At 48.9% G+C, this 19,127-nt stretch overlaps 1 long non-coding RNA gene across 1 annotated transcript in view; it reads left to right on the top strand.

The window, feature by feature from the left end:
* Positions 1–17,713, top strand: part of LOC112532783 — a 39,956-nt gene extending 22,243 nt beyond the window's left edge. Inside the window, exon 4 of the long non-coding RNA XR_003076114.3 lies at positions 81–17,713. This is a non-coding gene — a long non-coding RNA (uncharacterized LOC112532783). The remainder of the gene's footprint in view (positions 1–80) is intronic.
* The last annotated feature ends 1,414 nt before the right edge of the window (positions 17,714–19,127 follow it).

Consider the following 19,127-nt stretch of genomic DNA (forward strand, 5'->3'; position numbering starts at 1 on the left):
GGGTGGATAACAAAAGAAGCCTGGGTGAGAGGAAAAGTAATCATAAATAACTTCCTCCTGTTTCCTCCTGTTACCTGCAGCAGGTACCAGATTTATGAAGGCTCTGTGTTAGCTGTGGCTCGTTATAAAGCCCTGTACCAGCTCTGCCACCAGCAAGCCGCTGGGGACACCACCAAGTAAATGCCACTGTGTGACCAATGCTTGCTGAGAAGGCTTTGAGGGACCCCCAGGAACACCCATGTGCTACCCTTAGTGGGACACAGAGCAGCAGGCTCTCTTGGGAGAGCTGCAGAAGGCACTGCGAGGTCTTCACTTGACTTCATTGGCAGCCCATCTTTGCACCTCGGAGGGAATTCTTTTCCAAGGAATGGATTTTGGAGGGAAATGTTCAGCAATCAGTATTTCCAAAGCTGAGCTTGGTAACCAAGAGAAGGAAGGTACATCAGAAAATGCCTGAATTCATTTCTTTGCTGATGAGAACTGTTTCACAGGGAGAAAGAGGCATGGCTGTGTGCAAGGGGTGTAATTGGGGCAGAAGTTGTGCAGGGTGGTGGACTGGGGGAAGACATCCTACGGGTGAAGCTCTGCTCCATGGGTCGTGTATGTGCTGTGTTGCATTTCTCTGCTGCTTGTTTCTGACAGCAGGCAGAAGTGGGGTACCCAAGCAGAGTTTAGTTCTGAAGAAGCTGGTAGGAGAAAGCTAGCGCAAGTTTTCATTGAGAAGCTTTATTTCAATTGGAAAAATGGGGTCTCAGCTAAACCAAGCTGAAACTGAAAGTGTCTGGGAGGTTTTTGTCTGTCTAGCAAGCAGTACAAGTATTAATGTAGTGGAAAGAGAGCCAAACCAGAAAATTGTATGTGCCCTTAAGTAAAAATGTTCTCATTCTTCAGCCCAAACTTAAAACACATCAGCAGAAAAATGAATGCTATTATTTAATGGCATCTGTAGCCTTCATTTTCTACTTTCCTTACAGAACCAAAGCCTAAGCAGACCACATCTCCTGTGTCATGTCTAGACTGTGACTTGCGGGCAGTAAGGTTGTCTGCTACCATTGTATATTGAACAAGTACTCGCAGTACTTTCACCCAAGGAAGATGCTTGGTCTCTGGAGAAATATAAGGTCACAGTGATTTGCAATTGATAGATACACCACAGGGAAAATTTCTTTGGCATCTCTCTTACAAAATGACAAAAGCAACAGATTTTCTTTCCTCTACAATCCTAACTTGCTGGCTTCTTTTAAAATCTCAGTTTGCCAGCATGCTGCATGCAGGATGCCAACAGTAAATGTAGAAAGGGGTTGTTTTTGATGCTTCAGTCACATTTATGTTCCTAATGATTGTTTCTTGGACAAAGTAAATAATACTTAGTCAAGCCGACATCCTAACTAACTAGAGTTAATAGCTATAAGGAATGTTCTCTCTGCTAAAACACCCAATGAGATGTATGCCCCAAACCATCTAGACAGTGCGGATCAGCTTGGCAGCCAACCAAAGTGAGGAGACCAAATGACTTCCAAGTGGCTGATAACCACAGAGAGTTCATGAAACCTTCTTCTAGAAGGATCTTTGCACCATAAAAACGGCTTTCAGGATGCTGTTTAAAGGGAGGTTGCTTGGTGCTGCTTTGGTTTTGTCCACGTGGCTCTGTGAGCTTTGAAGTTGTCCATCCTCCTCCCATGTGCCTGCTCTCGTTTTGACCTTCCTCATACAAAAATAGCTCTTTTTAGTCACAGAAAATATCAAAGGTGTCAGACAATGGCTGGGTTCTTGTTCTCATTTAAATGGGTGGGAACGTTGCCATGATCCTGGAGGGGAACGTGATTAGGGCCCTGTAACAGACCTCAGCCCAAGGAGCAGAGCAGTAGGATCTGATAAGCTGTGGTGGCTCAAGAGGATGGAGAGGGAGGGGAGCTTTCTCCTTGGGTACACATGAGCAAATCCAGTGTCCATTGGTGGCCTGTGGGGCAGGGGCTGTAAGCCCGATCCAAGCTCATGCAGGCTGCAGCAGAGGACAGGATCTCCAAAATGAGTGTTATTGAACTGGCCAGAGCCAAAGCAACAACGTCCCAACCTACAGGCTCTATACAACTCAACCTATGGTTCCTACCTCCTCCTAACCCACAGGTCCTACACCCTACCGACCTACATGCCTTTCTTCATTCAGCCCAAAGGTCCTATGCCCACCATGTCACACCAGTGTTGTCATCTTGCCGCCTAATAATGAGGCAGATACTGCGAAGGCCCTACATGTCTAAAATGTTGACTTTTGAGGTTTGGAGAGGTCTTTGGGAGGGGGCAGTTTTCTGGGTTAAAAGAGATCAGCTCACCTTCCAGACCTTTCCTTACCCAGGACCTTGGTCACAAAACAGCCACAAAAGTTTTTCCATTAGAAAAAAAAAATCCCTTTAGAGCCAGTGGCTGGAATTACCGCTCCCAACCTGACTGCCAATTTCTCTGCTGGAGTTCAGGCTCCATCAGAAGAAACTTGCTCTCCTCTTTCAATTCACAGCCCTCCCTACGTGTAGAACAGTTCGACATTAGAGACGATGAGACAAAAATAAGTGGAGGAAGCTAAGCACGGGAACATAATCAAAGGCATCAAGCCTTTTAAGATAGCGTCTGTCCTAATATTTACAGAATCCCTCCAAAGCCAAGAGACTTCTGCTAGACTTCACAGACTCAATGCTGTTCTGTTCTTGTTTATGGCTCTGGTGCCAAAGTAAATTGAGGGGCTGATAAACACTGCGCACCCTGCCATGTTCTGTCAATGGACATCTTCCTTGGAATGAAGTGCCCAAACAACATAAAAGTGTTTTAATTCTGTTTTATGTTCTCATCTGTCTCCTAAACTGTTATTTTCAGATTTATTCTGGAACACCAACTCAGTGGGACTTGGTTTCTTTTCCCTGCCTTTCCATCACACTGATAAGCTATCATGCCAACCCGTGTGCAGAGTACCTCATTGGCACCATTCTCATGTGTTTGGCTTGCAACTGTCCCTCACGTGGAAATTTACTCATTTGAATTCAGAGCAAGATGCAGGCCTAGGAATGGCTGCACTCAGAAATTAAGGGGAGCTTTCACTGCAGCCCCTTGTCTTGTTCCGTGTCTGGACCCTAATTGGAGAAAGGAATTGTGGACCAGGAGATGGAATTTGGCAGGACTCAAAAAACACAGGTTCGCCCCAGGGCTGTAACGTTCTGGGTTGCTGCTGCCTAAGCACAGCGATTAGTGGCTGTCATCCCACCAGTTCACTAGAATACAATAGAAGCTCTCTAATTGTTAATTAGAGCTAATTGCTCACCAGGAAGGAACTCAGGCTTTAGCTAATGATCAGAGATAGCTCAAGGCTCCTGGATGGAGGCTGGTAGCCCCGAGGCAGGGTGCCTGCAAAAGGGCTGCTTTGCTCACCCTCCTCCTCCAGCATCTGGGCCAGGTCTAACCTAGGCTGTCCTAGGCTATTACCTCCCCATGCATCAGACGGGCACCCCACAGGGGCAGCGTTTGATGAGAAATTCCACCAAATCCCTTTTCCTTGCAAGAATGTCATGCCAGGGAGCTCGGATATGTGGTGGGAAGAGAGGACAGAGGTGTGTCCAGTAGGTGTCTGGCACTGCATTTCACAGAGCAACTGCAAGCAGGAGGTGAGTTGGGATGATGGGCTGACTTACTATGGAAGAGAACGCATACAGCAGAAACCACAGCATGAAAGGAAGGCTGGGGGTAAGTGTACGGGGTCAGCAGGGTTGGCTCTTGTGGGTTTGTTTCTGCAGGGTGGAATGCAAGCAATTTCTTGGCACTGTTTTTCCACAGGATATTAGCATTATAAAAGGGAGCTGCCGAGAAGGAATAGTTAAGATACATCGCTGTTGGCTCTGTTCATCATCTCCACGATTTTTTGTTTGTTTGTTTTTTGTTTTTTGAGTCTGCTCCGTCCTTTTCCAGCTCGTGTAGCCTCAGGAACGCTGCATTCAGCATGGCAAAACCTCTTGTTCCTCATGCCCTCCCTTCCAGCCCCTGCTGTCTCAGGGCATAGAGGGCATCTCCTCCTGTAGCAGTGTGCTCCCTGAAGGAGGTGTGCCACCTGAAACCTGAAGGAAAGGGCTTCTTGGCAAGGACGAAACAGCAGATCGGTGCCTTCTTTCCATCCCTGACATGTAGGAAGAGATCCCAAATGGGTCTCTGTGTTTGTTCTGGCTCTAGTTTGCTTTAGGTATTTAAGGTTTCAGCAGCCTAATGAGCCTGTGGTATCCACGGAATGCAGGCATGGACCGAGAATCAATGGAGGGATGCTGAAGGAGGGGAAATAATGTGAATGTGCCCCTCCTTTCAGTCTCTCTTCAAAGCTATACTGTGGCTCCCGGGGATTTTGCTGTTTGGGAGGTTTTTGTCTTTCCTATAGCAAGAAGGATTTGACTTCCCCGCCCCACTTCATCCTTCATCCCCCCATTTAGATCACGACAGCTGGGTGGTTTTTGGGGGGTAGGAAAGCACCTCTGTGCCTCCTTTCACAGCAAGGTGAAAATCTTGCTGTTCGTCAAGCCAATGTGGAACCTCTCCATCCTGAGTGGAGGAGCTTTCTGTCATTAGAACAGATTCACCTACACTTCAAGGCTCAAGTAATGTTTGGTACAAATTCATGCAACAACTTGGAAGAACCTTCTTTTCCCTCCCCTCAAGGTCATACGCACAAGAGCTGCCCTGGGAAATCACACCGTAGTCAAAAATGAAGTTGGAAAAATAGCTGTTTATGATCTTCCCCTCCCACTTGGTCAGTCTCAGATCCAAACCAGATTAGATTAAATTGTACCAAAAAGCATCCAGATTGCACGGTTGTACAGTGGCCAGGAATGAATGAGTTTTCTTGATCCCAGGTCCCCACTGCAATTTCTTCTGCATTCCTCTGGCCACCCACATACACTGAGCAATGAATGCATCCCATTTCCAAGACCACCAGGAGAAAAGTGAATGTTTACCAACTGAAAATTGCCCTTCAGCCTGTTGGAAAGGCATTTTTTCCTTGTTGGGAAAAACGCTGCTGTAGCAGAAATGGAAGATGGCAGGTCTCATCACACCGCAAGGACCCCTGCAAAGAGAGCAGGAATGCAGCACCTACATCCCTCTCTAAGCCTCAGCCTGTGGGATAATCACCTATAAATTGTCTCCTCTGACAACTTCTAAGTGCTTCCAGCTATGAGTGACCCATTCATTATTGTGCTCAGGTCACAGATATTTAGACATTTACAAACATAGTTAAGATCCCAATTGCAGTCTTCTCCTTTTCAGGCTGAACAGTTGCATACAGCGACAGTTGGAGTTGTCCTCCATATGCCATGTTGTTCAGAGGTGTTGCAGGAAAGGGTGAAATAACTGAAGGTATCAAAGAGCAGCTGATAATTACAGGCTCCCTGTGATCTCTGGGACCTGGCAGTGAGCACAGAAAGTAACACAGCACTTGGTTGAGTTGTAGGAGGATGAGGTTCAAGTCTCTGCTCCAGTGCAGACTTCTTGCTCCATTCTGCAATTCCCTGTCTGTGAGATGACATTACACTGTGCTGGAGGAACAAGGCTTATCCTGGAGCAGGAATAAGCAACCACGTGATGAGGTCCAGGTTGGAGTAAATGTATCCCTCCACTGGTAAATACTGTGCAAGGGGGGGGAAAAGGGCGTAAATGAAATTTGCAATTCTAAGAGATTTAAAGCAGCTTTAGAAAAGCCTGTCTGGTGTAGGAGCACTTCTTCATAGCAGAGCAGGGCAGCTGCCCTGCCATGCCAGGTGTTGAGCTCTGCTGCCAGATATGCACCCTGCATGCTGGGCCCTCATCTTAGCCTGGCTTCTGCATATGAGATGGCCATCCCATCCCATAAGGTTCCTTTTTAATAGAGGGGTTTAAGGAAAATAAGATCTGTGCTCTGTGGTCCTTGGACATTACTTACTTCTACTGACAAATGCCAGCTATTGAGATTGTTCCAAGTTACAGCTGACTCATATGTCTTTCCCCATATGTTGTAAAGTAAGCTGAGTTTTTTGGGTCCAGTGTCTTCTGAAAGACTGGGAGAGCATGGGAGATATGCTGGAGCTTTGCAGTAGCTGCAGAAGCAAGACAAGAAGAGGGCAATCTCAGTAACAGCATGCAGCTTGATGGAAACACTGCATGAACACTGCAGGGATAAAGCATTCCTCGCCATAAAAAGGATGACTACAGATTTGCCAGCAGATCAAATCGCCGCTGAGCTTTCAAAGTGGCCAAAGTGGTGGCAAGTCGGACTCCTCAGGCCATGCAACCAATGTGATGAGTGAAAACACACAACCCTTAGAAAGGAATGCTTTGGGTAAAAATCTCTGGTCTTTAATGCACTCAGATGGTAAATGAGATAACAGATTTGATCAGCAGTCAGTGGTTTTATGGGTAGCGGATAGTGACGTGAGCAATGATGTCAGATAAGTTCAAAACTCCATTGAAGCATGCCACTAATCAGCAGAGATGATTGAATCTATGCTTTAAAATATATAATTGCCCCCAGATGACCTAAGCTCTCTGCTCGGTAACGGCTGGTGCAGCAGAAGCTGTAGCAGGAGGGAGGCTGCTTATTGCTAAGGGGGTGTTTTGAGTTCGACAGCTCTGGCAGCTGTCTCTTGAGACTGTTTTACAAAACCTTGGGATTAATGAAAATGCCTCTCAAACAGGATGTGGTGATCAGGGATGTAAAATACGGACCTGATTTTTTTTTAGTTTTTTTTAGAGCTGAGAGAAGGCAAATGGTTTGAAAGCCATTGGTCCATACCTGGTAAGGTGACCTGAAGGCATCTCATGACATTTGCCAGGTCTCAAAGGGACATCCCATTCTTTCCTGTCCATGGAGGGTCATAGCTCCTTTCTGGAGCTGGGCAAGTTCACCAGCAAACCTAGATCTGTGGTCCCAGTGGTCCAACCTGTCCCAGAGCTGTTGGACTCACTGGTTGAGGTCTGATTTACATACGAGGTACAATTTATAACATTTATATAACCAATAACCATTTACGTATGTTTTAATGAGCATATTCAGAAAGCCCATGAGTCCTTACTCTACTAATTACAAAATGGTTCGGGTCTAAACCACCCTTTACCATAAATCATTTTCTTGTTCTGGATTTAAAGTAGGTCAGACCTGACTTTTCAAGCAGTCTAAACAAATAAATAGCATAATAGTGAAGCGAAACGTGCCACTGATCTGTATGCAAACTGGTGAGCCTCAGGCCTTACAAATGATTTACTAGAAATTTCACTGAAGTCTGCATGGATGAATTATGGATGGCAAAGAGTGGGAATGAAGTTTAGCCTTGAAAAGGAGAAAAAGGATGGAGTGTAACAGATTTCCTACCAAATTTATTCTTTTCTGAAGTTTTATGACACTGGGACATAACTCCTGATATACTTTTAAAGTGGTGTTTTTCTTCCAAAACAAGATTGCACTGTAGAAACACTTGTGATAACCTGTTTTCATCACAGCTGCCACAACAGCCACGTCAGCTTTTTCAACAGCACAGCACAATGTTAAGCACCTCAGGTGGGGGATATGGGCACGGTGGACATGGGCTTTTCACATCACTGGTTTGGTCCTACCTAACCTTTTCCACATTCTGATATGCCCAAGAAGGACCATCTGCCTCTGTTCAGTCAGAAGAGCCATCTGCAGAGAAACCAAATGTTTTAGTGCACATTTTTAATTCCTTTAAGTACCTCCTGCTAAATAATGAATGCATCTCACAGGCACGGCACCTCTTTTCCTGCTCAGCTGTGGCTTTTGTGAGGCATGAAGACGGGCCCATCAAGCAGAAGCATTTGGGCACATAGAATCACAGAATCATAGAATGGCTTGGGTTGGAAAGTACCTTAAAGCCCATCCAAGTCCCAGCCTCGGCCATGTATAGGGTTGCCCCCACCAGCTCGGGCTGCACAAGGCCCCATCCAGCCTGGCCCTGAGCACCTCCAGGGATGGGCCTCCACAGCTCTGGGCAGCAGTGCCAGCACCTCACTGCCCTCTGAGTGAAGAATTTCCTCCTTCAGTTGTGCTAACAGCCCCAAGTTGAGGCTTTCATTGATTAACGTTGCCTGCTGCTGGGCCGGTCCTTGGTGCTTGGCAGATTCCTTCATCTGCCATTTCTAGGTGTCATCATCAATGACTGAGGTAGATTTGTAAGGACCTAAGTTCAACCGTTGCAGCACTAAGCCAGGCTTGGAGATACAGGAGCACAAATGAAATGCATCCTTCCCCAGACTCGTGGCTGGCTAGAAAGGGTTTCTGCTCCATCAGAGGCCTGAAGGAGGCAGCAGCCATGGAGAAGCCCTGCAGGAGCAGGCCCTGGGCTTGTGCCAAGCCTGGTTTGCCAGTGATGGCAACTGGTGATCTATTTCACTGTCCTTATCATTTTTTCACCATATTTACTACTCCTGTCCTTCAGAGGAGGGACAGTGAGAGCGCAGCACGGTTTTCAGCCCAAAGCTTTCATCTCCATTACGGCTATGGGGTACTGCACTGTGGGGCAGCCAGGCTCTGCCTTACTGCTACCACTCAGTGCCTCCCAACGCCCAGCTCCAACCACTACAATGCTGCCTTCACCACCCAAGAGTAAGGCACAGCCCTGCATGTTAAAAGCTACGATCAAAGCCCTTCAGTGCTCTGTGCTTTCCTGTTTGTCCCAGCAAAAGAGCTGCTCTGACCAGATAGGGATGGGGAACGTGCTCTCGGTGAGGTGAGAGCCCTTTGAACTGAGGACTGCGTGGCATAAAAAGCGCATCTTTGTTTCTGCAGCCCTCCCTCCTCCAAACCCAGGAAGAAATAACTCTGACAAAAGCACTGCTGCTGGTTGCAAAGAAGCATCTGGGGCATGGCTGCCTTATGCTTATGGTTTTTCAGGCTGTGCTTCTGTGCCATTTGAAGCCCTGGAGGAAGGACAGCAGCCACACACAGCCCAGTGTGCTTACAGCCAGCCTGTCTGTCCTTCTGAGCTCCTGTACCCTCTGAGCTCCTGAGGGTGCTGTGGACGAAAACACCCCTTTCTGCTGAGAGAACAGTTCTGGATCCAAGTTATTCTGCTTCCAGGCTTTTCATTACCAGTTTGTATTTGGCCAGCCAGCACCAAATCCAGCCCCGCAGCATCTCTGCTGACCCCGGGGGTGAGTTTGTCCTGAGATGTTTCTATCACAAAGCCATCAAAACCAATTTCCTCTGATCTGACTGACTTGAAATCCCAGTGGAGGCAATTCATCTACTGCTGGATGTGCAATATTACAGCAAATAAACATCAGAGACAGGAATGCCTTGCTGGAGATGAGAAATCTGGTCCTGTGATGAGAGGTTATGAACCTTTCTTATCTTATCTGTTGGGTTTTGTAATGAGAAACCTGGCGGAGCAGCAGCGGCAGCTCATGCTGAACAGCCTGTTCCCAAGGCCCTTGGGGAGCACAGGGATTTCCAATGGGCAGCAGCTGGGATGGGGACATTGGTCCCATGCTGCTGAGGCCATTTGGTGCAGCACGATGGGACTCGTGTCTTCCAGGATCAAAGCCATGTCACCAGGGCTGGCTGCTGGCACCACAGTGCATGCCCTCGGCCTTGTTCCCTTCATCTCAGAGTCATAGACTCATAAAGGTTGGAAAAGACCTCTAAGATCCCCAAGCCCAACCCCAGTCCACCCCACCATGCCCACAAGTGCCACATGCCGTGGTTCTGGAACACCTCCAGGGACGGCAACCCCACCACTCCCTGGGCAGCCTGTGCCATTGCAGTACTGCTCTTCTGGAGAAGAAATTGTTCCTAATACCCAACCTGAAATCTTCTGCTCATACTCTCCTTAACTTGTCAGAATACCGTGGCCCCTCTGAGGTGCCCATGTCGAGCACACAGGATATGGAGCTCATCTTCACACGATGAGAGACCCCAGACAAGAAGGATATAAGTGGTTCTATGACTGTCTTCTACCTCTTCTTTCTGCCGATGGTAGCTGCTGCTCTGCTATATGGCTGCTGAGGAAGCTAACCCACAGAGATGAACCAATTTGGTAAAAATAAGAAGAAAACTGGTGGCAGAAGCAGGACGGTCCCTGGTCCCCTGGCACCACACCGCTTTGATGGCAGCTGTTGGTACAGCAGCAAGGAGGAATTGTGGGGGCTTAAGTGATTTAACTTCAAGAGCACAGCAGCAAGAGTGAAATCCACTTATACAGGCTAATTGATAGTGAATGATTCCTTAATTAGAAATTAAGACCTGTCCCCTAACTTAAGAGGAGGAACAGGACCAACGTGCCAATGAGCTGAGGGGTATATTTGTGACTGTGGATTTTCCTTTGGAGATGCTCTCATCCATTAACTTTTCATGACATAAATTTGTTTGCCTTAATATATCCAGTTAGAAGCATTTTCAGATGCATTATTTAAGGCCTGAAAATAAATACTGGATGCTCAGGGTGTGCTTTGTGAAAGCTCAGCGCGCCTTGCCTTCTCACTCAATTATTGATTGTGTTTTCCACTGCATTTGAGACGCTCCAGCGTGCACAGGGGAACATCCTGCCTTGTTTACTTGCTCATTCTATTTCTCAAAGTCTCAAGAAACTCATTCGGCGATGGATTTGGGGCTTCTATCCCCACTCTGTATTTCACCTGTGTCACAGCAGAGAATTTATTTCAGATGCTGCATCAGCGAGCCCCAGCCTCAGGAATTTCTCACCACAGGTACTGATTGGGCAACAGAATGAGATCCACATGTTATTAGGAAGGGAGATACCAGTGATGATGCATTTCCACCACCAATGGCAAAGGTGAGCGTTGCACGCTTGCTGGCTGGATGAGCACAGGAAAGGTACCGCCACCCCTGCAGCATCCGAGGTTGACTACAAGGCCTAGCAGATGCTTTTCTCACATTAGGGACTTTTGTGTCTCTCTCTGCGTGGGCTTTCTGATGTTTAATAAGGCATGAGCTTCTCTTGCATTTTTTCTTTCCTCGCTGAGGCATCTGTGGGATCTGTCTTCTCAAGGCAGATGTCATTTGATATAAATCGTTGCCAGGATAGACATATCCTTGGTATTGCCACACTTGTGTTGGGTTTGATTGGCATTAGCCTGGAGGCTCCTCAGGGAGGACAGTAGCCTGCCAGCCAGCTCGGTCCTCACCTCCTGCAGGGGATAGAGGAGTGGTGAAAGCTTGGGGAGGTTGAATAGAGGCAAGACGTGAGAGCCGAGTCAGTCAGATTTGAGGAGGGGAATGCATTTGCACAAACATCCCATCTGGAAGGCTGCAAATTGGCAGGTATATCTGGGGAATGTTTGGGACCATTTGGGGAATGGTCCCTGGGCTACCAGGCTCCTGGCTCCTGGGAGACACCAGTGCCCAAGAAGTGCTCGCCCTCAGCTTGCTGTCAGGAGGTCTGCCTAAAAATTGCTGCTTGGCTGTCTTGCTTTGCAGCTGAGACTCGACACAAATGGCACAGCTATGGGAAAGGGTTCTGCTCCTCATGAAATGCTTTTTCCCATCAAAAGCTGCTTTGACAGATGTTTTTTGAGCAATGGGATGCTGCAGCATTGCCCGAGACAGGTCTGAGTAAGGGATGAGTGTTGTCAGAGGCGAAAGTAATGCAGAACCTGTTTCATTTGTGTGGCACCGGGGAATTTCACATCCCAGCTTCTTCCAGCGTGGCAAATTGGAGCCACAGAGCTGGAAAATGCAGCGGGCTTGCAGCCCTAATTAATATTGCAAACAATCTGGGAACGAGACGCCATCAGACAGGCTCCAGATAAGTCCTTAACCTGGCCGCCAGCACCTTTGCAAAACCCTGGGCTAAAGCCAGTGGGAAATTCACCACTGACTTCAAACAGACCCGCGTTGCACCCAAAGGCCTCCTCCTCCAGCCTGCTGCTCCTGTGCCATGCCAGGTGGGCACAGGGGGCACGCAGGAAGGGTCCTGCCATAGGGGGACCACATGCCATCTTTGGGATGCTCTTTGGGATGCAACCAGCACGTCCCATCTGCATCATATCTGTCTGCTTTAGTAACCCTCAGGATCAACCTGGGATGCCTGAGACCCGGCATTGCTTCGCCATAGAAAAGAAATGCAAATTGTGGACTCATAAAAGAGGGAAGAAAGAAAAATGTAAACCCGAGTGCTTCCTGTTCTCTTTTTCATGCTTACAAGAAAGCAATTCAGGCTTGGCGCTTGCATTTATTAAACAAAAAATTCTTGTGACTTCATTTCTTTCCAGAGCAGTCAACCAAACTGCTTGATATGCCGTGACCTTGAAACATAATGAAGCATTGAAAAGCAAATCCGGTGGTACAGAAAGGAAGTGTTTTACCATGCAAGAGGAGGTACTGAGGTCCAAGTGAGAAACAACTGAGCAGTTATCTCTGATGGCTTAAATCTCATCCAGGCAGGGCTTGCACAAGACAACCTTTGTTAGGAGTGCTGTACTCTGGGCAAAGTGTGGAGAGCTCTGCTGAGGAGCACCTGGCATTTGGTGTGCATCTGACATTTAGCATCGTTTTGCAATAGTCTAATTCATCACGTTACCCTTTGCCCTTGTTAGTGTGTTATAACCCCAAGGACATGGCTCTGCCTGGTGGCAGTGACCAGTGCCAAACACCATCTGATCTGGCCACCACTGCAGTGTCCTTGGGGTATGGGAACAGAGAATGTCCTGCACAGGCAAGAGAGGTTTGCATGTGTTTGTACCTCCCTGGGGAGGGACCCTGCATCTCTGCCTTGGAGATGGTAGGAGAAAACATCTCTTGATGGATTTGCGTTAATTGCTAATTAATTGTTAATTACTGCACAGAGTATCTGCGCAGCTCTGACATCCAGAAGATGCTATACAATGCAAAATCAGATCTCCAGCATTTCATATTGGGTAAGCAGCCACATACCCTAAAATACAGTCAAGGTCGCAAATTGTGTTGCTCTGCTAGATGGGAACAGTGTGACACAGCTGTGGTAAAGTGATGGTGAAGGTTTTGGCCTGAGCAAAACTGCCCAGGACAAAGTGCTAACTGTCGTGGGCTGGATGCTGTGTGGTAGAGAGGACCCTGGGCTGCAGGTAGTAACAGGAGGTTGAGAAGCTGGGGGATGCCACAGGGATGCGCAGCTTTGGCACCCAGCGTTAGCTTTGGGAAGAGAATGCAGTCATAAATCATCCTCACATGTCCCTGACAGCTGCTGTGACACTGCTAAGTGGGCAGGTGCTTGGACAGGCCTTGCTCTCATTACTGTGTGATTTATGGGCCTGATCTCTCCTGAATTTCTGGACTAATTCCTCACTCCTCTTCGCACGCACATCTAAAGGCCTAGGACTGCCATTTCTCCTGTATCTCTTGACACCTAAGCCCTCTGCAAGGCAGACAGCAGGGAGCCAAAGGGGTTCACAGTTTTATCCTCTACTTGCACCTGGTTTCCCTGGGATGAATTTGCAGAAAATGAGGTTTATATCAGGTGCATTCATCCCTTGGGTTCAAATCTGAATTCCCATGGGGGAGACAGGTGAACTCAACAGCCAGCCTTCAGGCCAGAACGTATCCAGAGGCAGCTGGGGCTCAAGGGGCTGGGAAGGATGACATGAGCTGGTGATGCTAGCTGGCTGTCACGCTGCTTGCAGTGAGGTGAAAATGACTGTGGGCAGCAGATCTGGCAGATCATCACATTCATTGGTGCTGATGATGGGAAACAGCTGTTCCTAGCAGAAGTCGGTGCAATCACCGTTTCAATTAACCATATTGATTAATACAGCAGCTCAGCAAACATCCTAGATGAGGCTGCCTGCCACCAAAGACGTGAAATTACCGTGCACCACTCTGGCTCAATGAGGCTGAAACAGGCACCTGTTTTATCGTGCTACTACGTGAGAGGTGGAAAAGGTCTAGCAGGGATTGGAAACGAGTAGACGACAACATGTTGCTCCCCACGTCTCTGACCCAGAGAAGATGCGATGCTCTTTAGATGTACAGGAGGAATTAGGTCGATAGGAGAAAGGATGGCTTTGAGCCTCCAAGGGACACAGAGGGCATCCTGAAGTCCTCCTTAGTTGTAAAGCAGGGATTTCCCATTGGCTGGGCACTTTTTCCCTAAAGATGATAAAGCAGACGCACCTCAGTGGTTAGCTGTAGATAGAGCTGTCACTGAGCCGTGGCTTTTTTTGCAGCTTCCGTCATTCTGTTGCCAGGAGAATATCCATCATGAACAAAAGCTATTTTGTTTTGTGCAGTTGGACTCAGGGAGGGGGAGAAAGTCTGCACAGGAAACGGCGGCATTAACTTGGAGGTTGCCACCTTGCCATTGGGTTTGGCCTTACCAATGGGTTTGGCCAGTTGGGGCTGGGGCAATGAACAGGAATTACAAGGGACTGCCTGGCTCAGAGTGGAAGGATGAGGAAATCTGACAAGGAAAAGTATGCTGCTTGCTGGAAATGGGTGATTAACACCAAAGGGTTTGCACAGCAGAGGCTAGGGAGCGCCTGCGGCACAAGGCTGGGCTTCCCTTATCTCCCACCTCTTTGCTTTCTGTTGTTCATTCATCCCAGCAGCCAAAGGATTTAAAGGCACACAGTAGGCCCTGTCATTTGCTTTGTATACTTCCTCACACAGCTTAAAAAAGTAAGCTCTGTTATTAGTAGGAAGCGATCACCACCTGGTTGGGTGTTCACCTTCACCCCACAAACACGGGCCAATTGCAGGGGCTGGGAAGGGGAGCAGAAAGCCACAGAAATGCAGGCCTATGAGCCCTCCATGCTTCCCTCCCAGATTTACTAAGACAGGGGCACACTTTGGTGGGTAATTGGTTTTGAAATGAGATCAGGCCTGCAGGAAAGTCATACATACAAAATAAATCTCATCTGAACCATTCACCGAGTTTATACCAGCTGTAAATCAGAGTCCCCTGACTGACCGAACAGCATTCAGACACCTGTAAGCACATGCTGTGTTGGGGATGCAAAAGCTAAGGAGCCCTGCTCACCTGGCAGCCAGCAACAGCCTGCCTCCCATGGCCATAGGAAAAGATCCATTTTGCTACATCACAGTCCAAGAGGGACATCTGAACCTGCCAGCTGCTAAGGCTTCCTATTGCCTACCTACATCATCACTCATCAGTGTGTCTTTAATTTGCAGCGAGGGAGTCATTGGCCTGGAAGAGCCCACCCCAGGGAAGTTGCTGGGCTCGCCACACTAACAGAGCACTATAAGGCATAGCTTGGAAGCAAAGCACTCCCTTGCACAGCTCCAGGAAGCAATCAATAGCATTGCACAGGGAGCATGATTTGCTGGACAACTATCAACGTTCACAAATAATGGAAAACAAGCTCTCTCCAACACGCTCCAGTGCAGAGCAACAGGATGCTGCAAATGGGGTGGTAGCAAGGAGCCAGGATTGCATGGTGAGCTTGGAGCTTGGGTTGGTGAGCGCTCAGCATGCCCTCCCCTCTGCAAGGTATTGGTGGCATTGGGTCAGCAAGCCACCACTTCCTTCCAGGAGCTTCCTTCTGCCAGGGATTTCCAGCCCAGCTGCTGCTGGCACTGAGGGGTTCACCCCCTATCTGCAATTTCAAAGGCAGCAATTGAGCAAAGGTGAGCCCTTCTCTTCCCAAAAGAGGCAGATGCACTCTCGTATCTGAGTCATGGGGATGTTATACTGGATCAGCCCTTCTGTGCACTGCTTAGCCAAAATGAGACGACGTCCCACTCTGCCAGGTTTTCTGTAAGTGCTCGAGAAAAAAAAACAAAAAAAACCATGGGTAAATGGACAGAGAAAGTCTTATATGAGCTTTAGCATGGAATTCATCCTAGATTATTTCCAGCCCAATATAAGAGCCTGAGCTCATTAGGGCGTCCTGTTCGGGTCTAATTGCTCATCACTACAGCTCCCTGATAGGGTAAGTGTGAATGGCACATTTCTAAAGGTGCGACAGCTCCACCACCAGGCAGGGAGCTCCAGTGTGCTCAGGCTGGACCCCAGCTGGATGAATGCCCAGGTTGGATGGGGCTCTTGGCAACCTGATCTAGTGGATGGCAACCCTACCCAAGGCAGGGGCTGGAACTGGGTGGGCTTTAAGGCCCCTTCCAACCCAAGCCATTCTATGATTCTCTGATTCTCTAATTCCACATGTCTGTGGTTCTATGATTCTATGCTTGGGGGCACAGTGTTGGTAGGTGGGAGAAGAGCAACTGATGGCATCTGCCTGGACTCATAGAAAGCTTTCCAAACTGTCCTACACAACATCCTTGTCTCTAAATTGGAGAGATCTGGATTTGATGGATGGACTATTTGGTGGATAAAGAATTGGCCAGATGGTTGCATTCAAAAGGTTGTGGTCAACACCTTGGTGTCCAGGTGGGCACCAGTGATGAATGGTGCTTCTCAGGGTTTGGTATTGAGACAGGCTTGAGGAGTGGGCCCATGTGAACCTCATGACATTCAACAAGGCCGAGTTCAAGGTCCTGCACCTGGCATGGGGCAATCCCAAATGGACACAGGCTGTGCAACGATCAGATTGAGAGCAGCCTTGAGGAGAAAGACTTGGGGGTTCTGGTGTGCTCGCAGGCTGGAGGGCCTACGGTATCCTGGGTGCATCAGCAGAGGTGTAGCAGCAGGGAGAAGGAGGGGATCGTCCCCCTCTGCTCTGCCCTTGTAAGGCCCCATCTGGAGTACTGTGTCCAAGCATGGGGTCCCCAATGCAGGAGGGATGTGAAGCTGTTGGAGTGGATCCAGAGGAGGGCCATGAAGATGATCAGAGGGATGAAGCACCTCTCCTATGAAGACAGGCTGAGGGAGCTGGGCTTATTCAGCCTGGAGAAGAGAAAGCTCTGAGGAGACCTCATTGTGGCCTTCCAGTACTTGGAGGGGGCCTGCAGGAAAGCTGAGGGGGAACTCTTTGTCAGGGGGTGTAGGAGTAGGACAAGGGGTGTTGGTTTTAAACTATAAGAGGGTGGGTTTAGATCAAACGTAACGCTCAGCTGGACTTTCTCCATCGGCAGTGTGTCCAATGTGCAGTCCTCAGAGAGGGGATGGGCAGCATCTAATCATGCATTTTCATGTAAACAGACAGTTCTAAGTGCGTTGAAGTCTAACAAACACTTTACCGCCTGGAGATGTGGGTTCACCACAGAAAGATCACGGGGCTGCTGAGTGATGCACGTCCGCCTCCACCATCCCAGAATCCAGCTCTTCTGAATGAGCACTTTTGCCCCCAGAGGCATCTTTTATCTCTGGCCTGAGATGATCCAGAGGTCTCCACAGCCACTTCTCAGGGTTCACAAATAATTCAGCTATTCAGGAAATCACTAAAACGAGCGCGAATGAATGGAGAGCTCGGAAGGGAGACAGAATGGGTAAATTCAGGCTTTTGGGGACTGAAGAGGACAGTGTCATCTACCCCTGACACAGACTGACTCGCTTAAGGAGCGGCTGAAAAGCAGAGTGATAAATGGTGTGAAACACAGCAACTGTGAGACCCTGCAGCAGCAGGTGCCCGCTGAAAGGTTCCCACCAGCAAGTGAGATCAAACTGCCCCACTGCAACCAGAGAACCGGGCTGTCCGGTTCTGGGGAGCTATGCATTGATAAACCCCAGCCTCCCAAAGCCATGCGAGAGAAATGAGCTCCCGAGGTCACTTTGAAGTGGTTTTGCAGCTCATTGGGTTCACTGCCAAAATGCGTCCTGGAAGCGCGGGTGCAGGAGGAGCCAAGCCCAGGAAGAGGAAATTTACTCACTGCAGCACCCAGGAATAAAACAAGGGTGAGCAGAAGGAGGACCAGTGCCTCACACTCTGCTCTGACCTCCTCTGCTCCACGCCTTTGCTCCCTACTTCTGTGGGATTTCAACCAAGCTGCCTGTGGTGGTTTCTGCAGCCACCATCACTTTGCTGCAGATTGCATCCATCCCCACACTGCATCCATCCCCACACTGCATCCACCCAACCCCACGCTGCACCCTTCTCAAACCCATTCCTTTTCCCTCCCAACACCACCGTTCCCCAAGGCAGCCCCCTCCATAGCCAGACGAGGCCCTGTGTTGGCAGCGCTGGCAGTGAGCACTCAGTTAGCCCGCCCCATTCGGGCTTTGGCTCCCTGCCTCAGGGCTGGAGCCATGTCAGCTTGGAATCCTGAGCTGTACTTAACTCCAGAAAGCCTCAGTGGAAATGCTCCATTAAGGAGAGAAAACAAGCAGGCGATGGCACAACTTGTTGCTTTATTGGAAATGAAGGTTGGATTTTCCTCCCATCCCTTGCCTGGTGCAGAAATCCCGACTGCAGCACCGTGACTCCAGGTGCAATGCCACCATCCTACTTTGAGTCTTTGTATTCACTGCCCTGGGTGTCACCCCACTGGATGAGGGCTCTGTCACAAAGTCCTTGCATGCCTCCTTGCTTTGCACAAGGGCTGCCCCTTGCGTGAGGGGTTTCCTCACCCCCTATGCATGCCCACTTTGCACGAGGACTGCATCATGCGGGTGCCCTACCCCTTGCACAAGGAGCTCCCATACCTCCAGTGTACACCCAATTTGCACAAGGTCTCCCCTAGCACAAGGGGTTCCCACAACCCTTTTGCACACCCGTTTTGCAAGAGGAGTGGACGTTGCACGAGGATGACTCCTTGCATGAAGGATTCCCACAACCCATTTGCACACCTGTTTTGCACAAGGAGCGCCTCTTGCAAGAGGGCGGCCCCTTGTACAGGTGTTTCTACAACCCACTTGCACACCCATTGTGCTCAGTGAGTACCCCTTGCATGAGGATTTCCCCTTGCCCACTACCCCTTACTTGAGAGGTTCCCACAACCCATTTGCACACCCATTTTGCACAATGACCACCCATTGCACGAGAGGTGCCCACAACTCATTTTGCCCAATGAGCACCCCTTGCACAAAGACTGCCCCTTACACGAGGGGTTCCCACAACCCATTCACACACCCGTTTTGCATGAGGACGTCTCCTTGCCCAAGGGGTTCCCATTACCCATTTGCACACACATTTTGCACGATGAGCACCCTTGCACAAGGGCTGCCCCTTGCACAAGGGGTTCCCACAGCCCATTTGCACACTCATTTTGCACTATGAACACCCTTGCACAAGGGCTGCCCCTTGCACAAGGGGTTCCCACAACCCAC

Source organism: Gallus gallus, chromosome 7 (genome assembly GCF_016699485.2).
Source record: "Gallus gallus isolate bGalGal1 chromosome 7, bGalGal1.mat.broiler.GRCg7b, whole genome shotgun sequence".
NCBI lineage: Eukaryota > Metazoa > Chordata > Aves > Galliformes > Phasianidae > Gallus > Gallus gallus.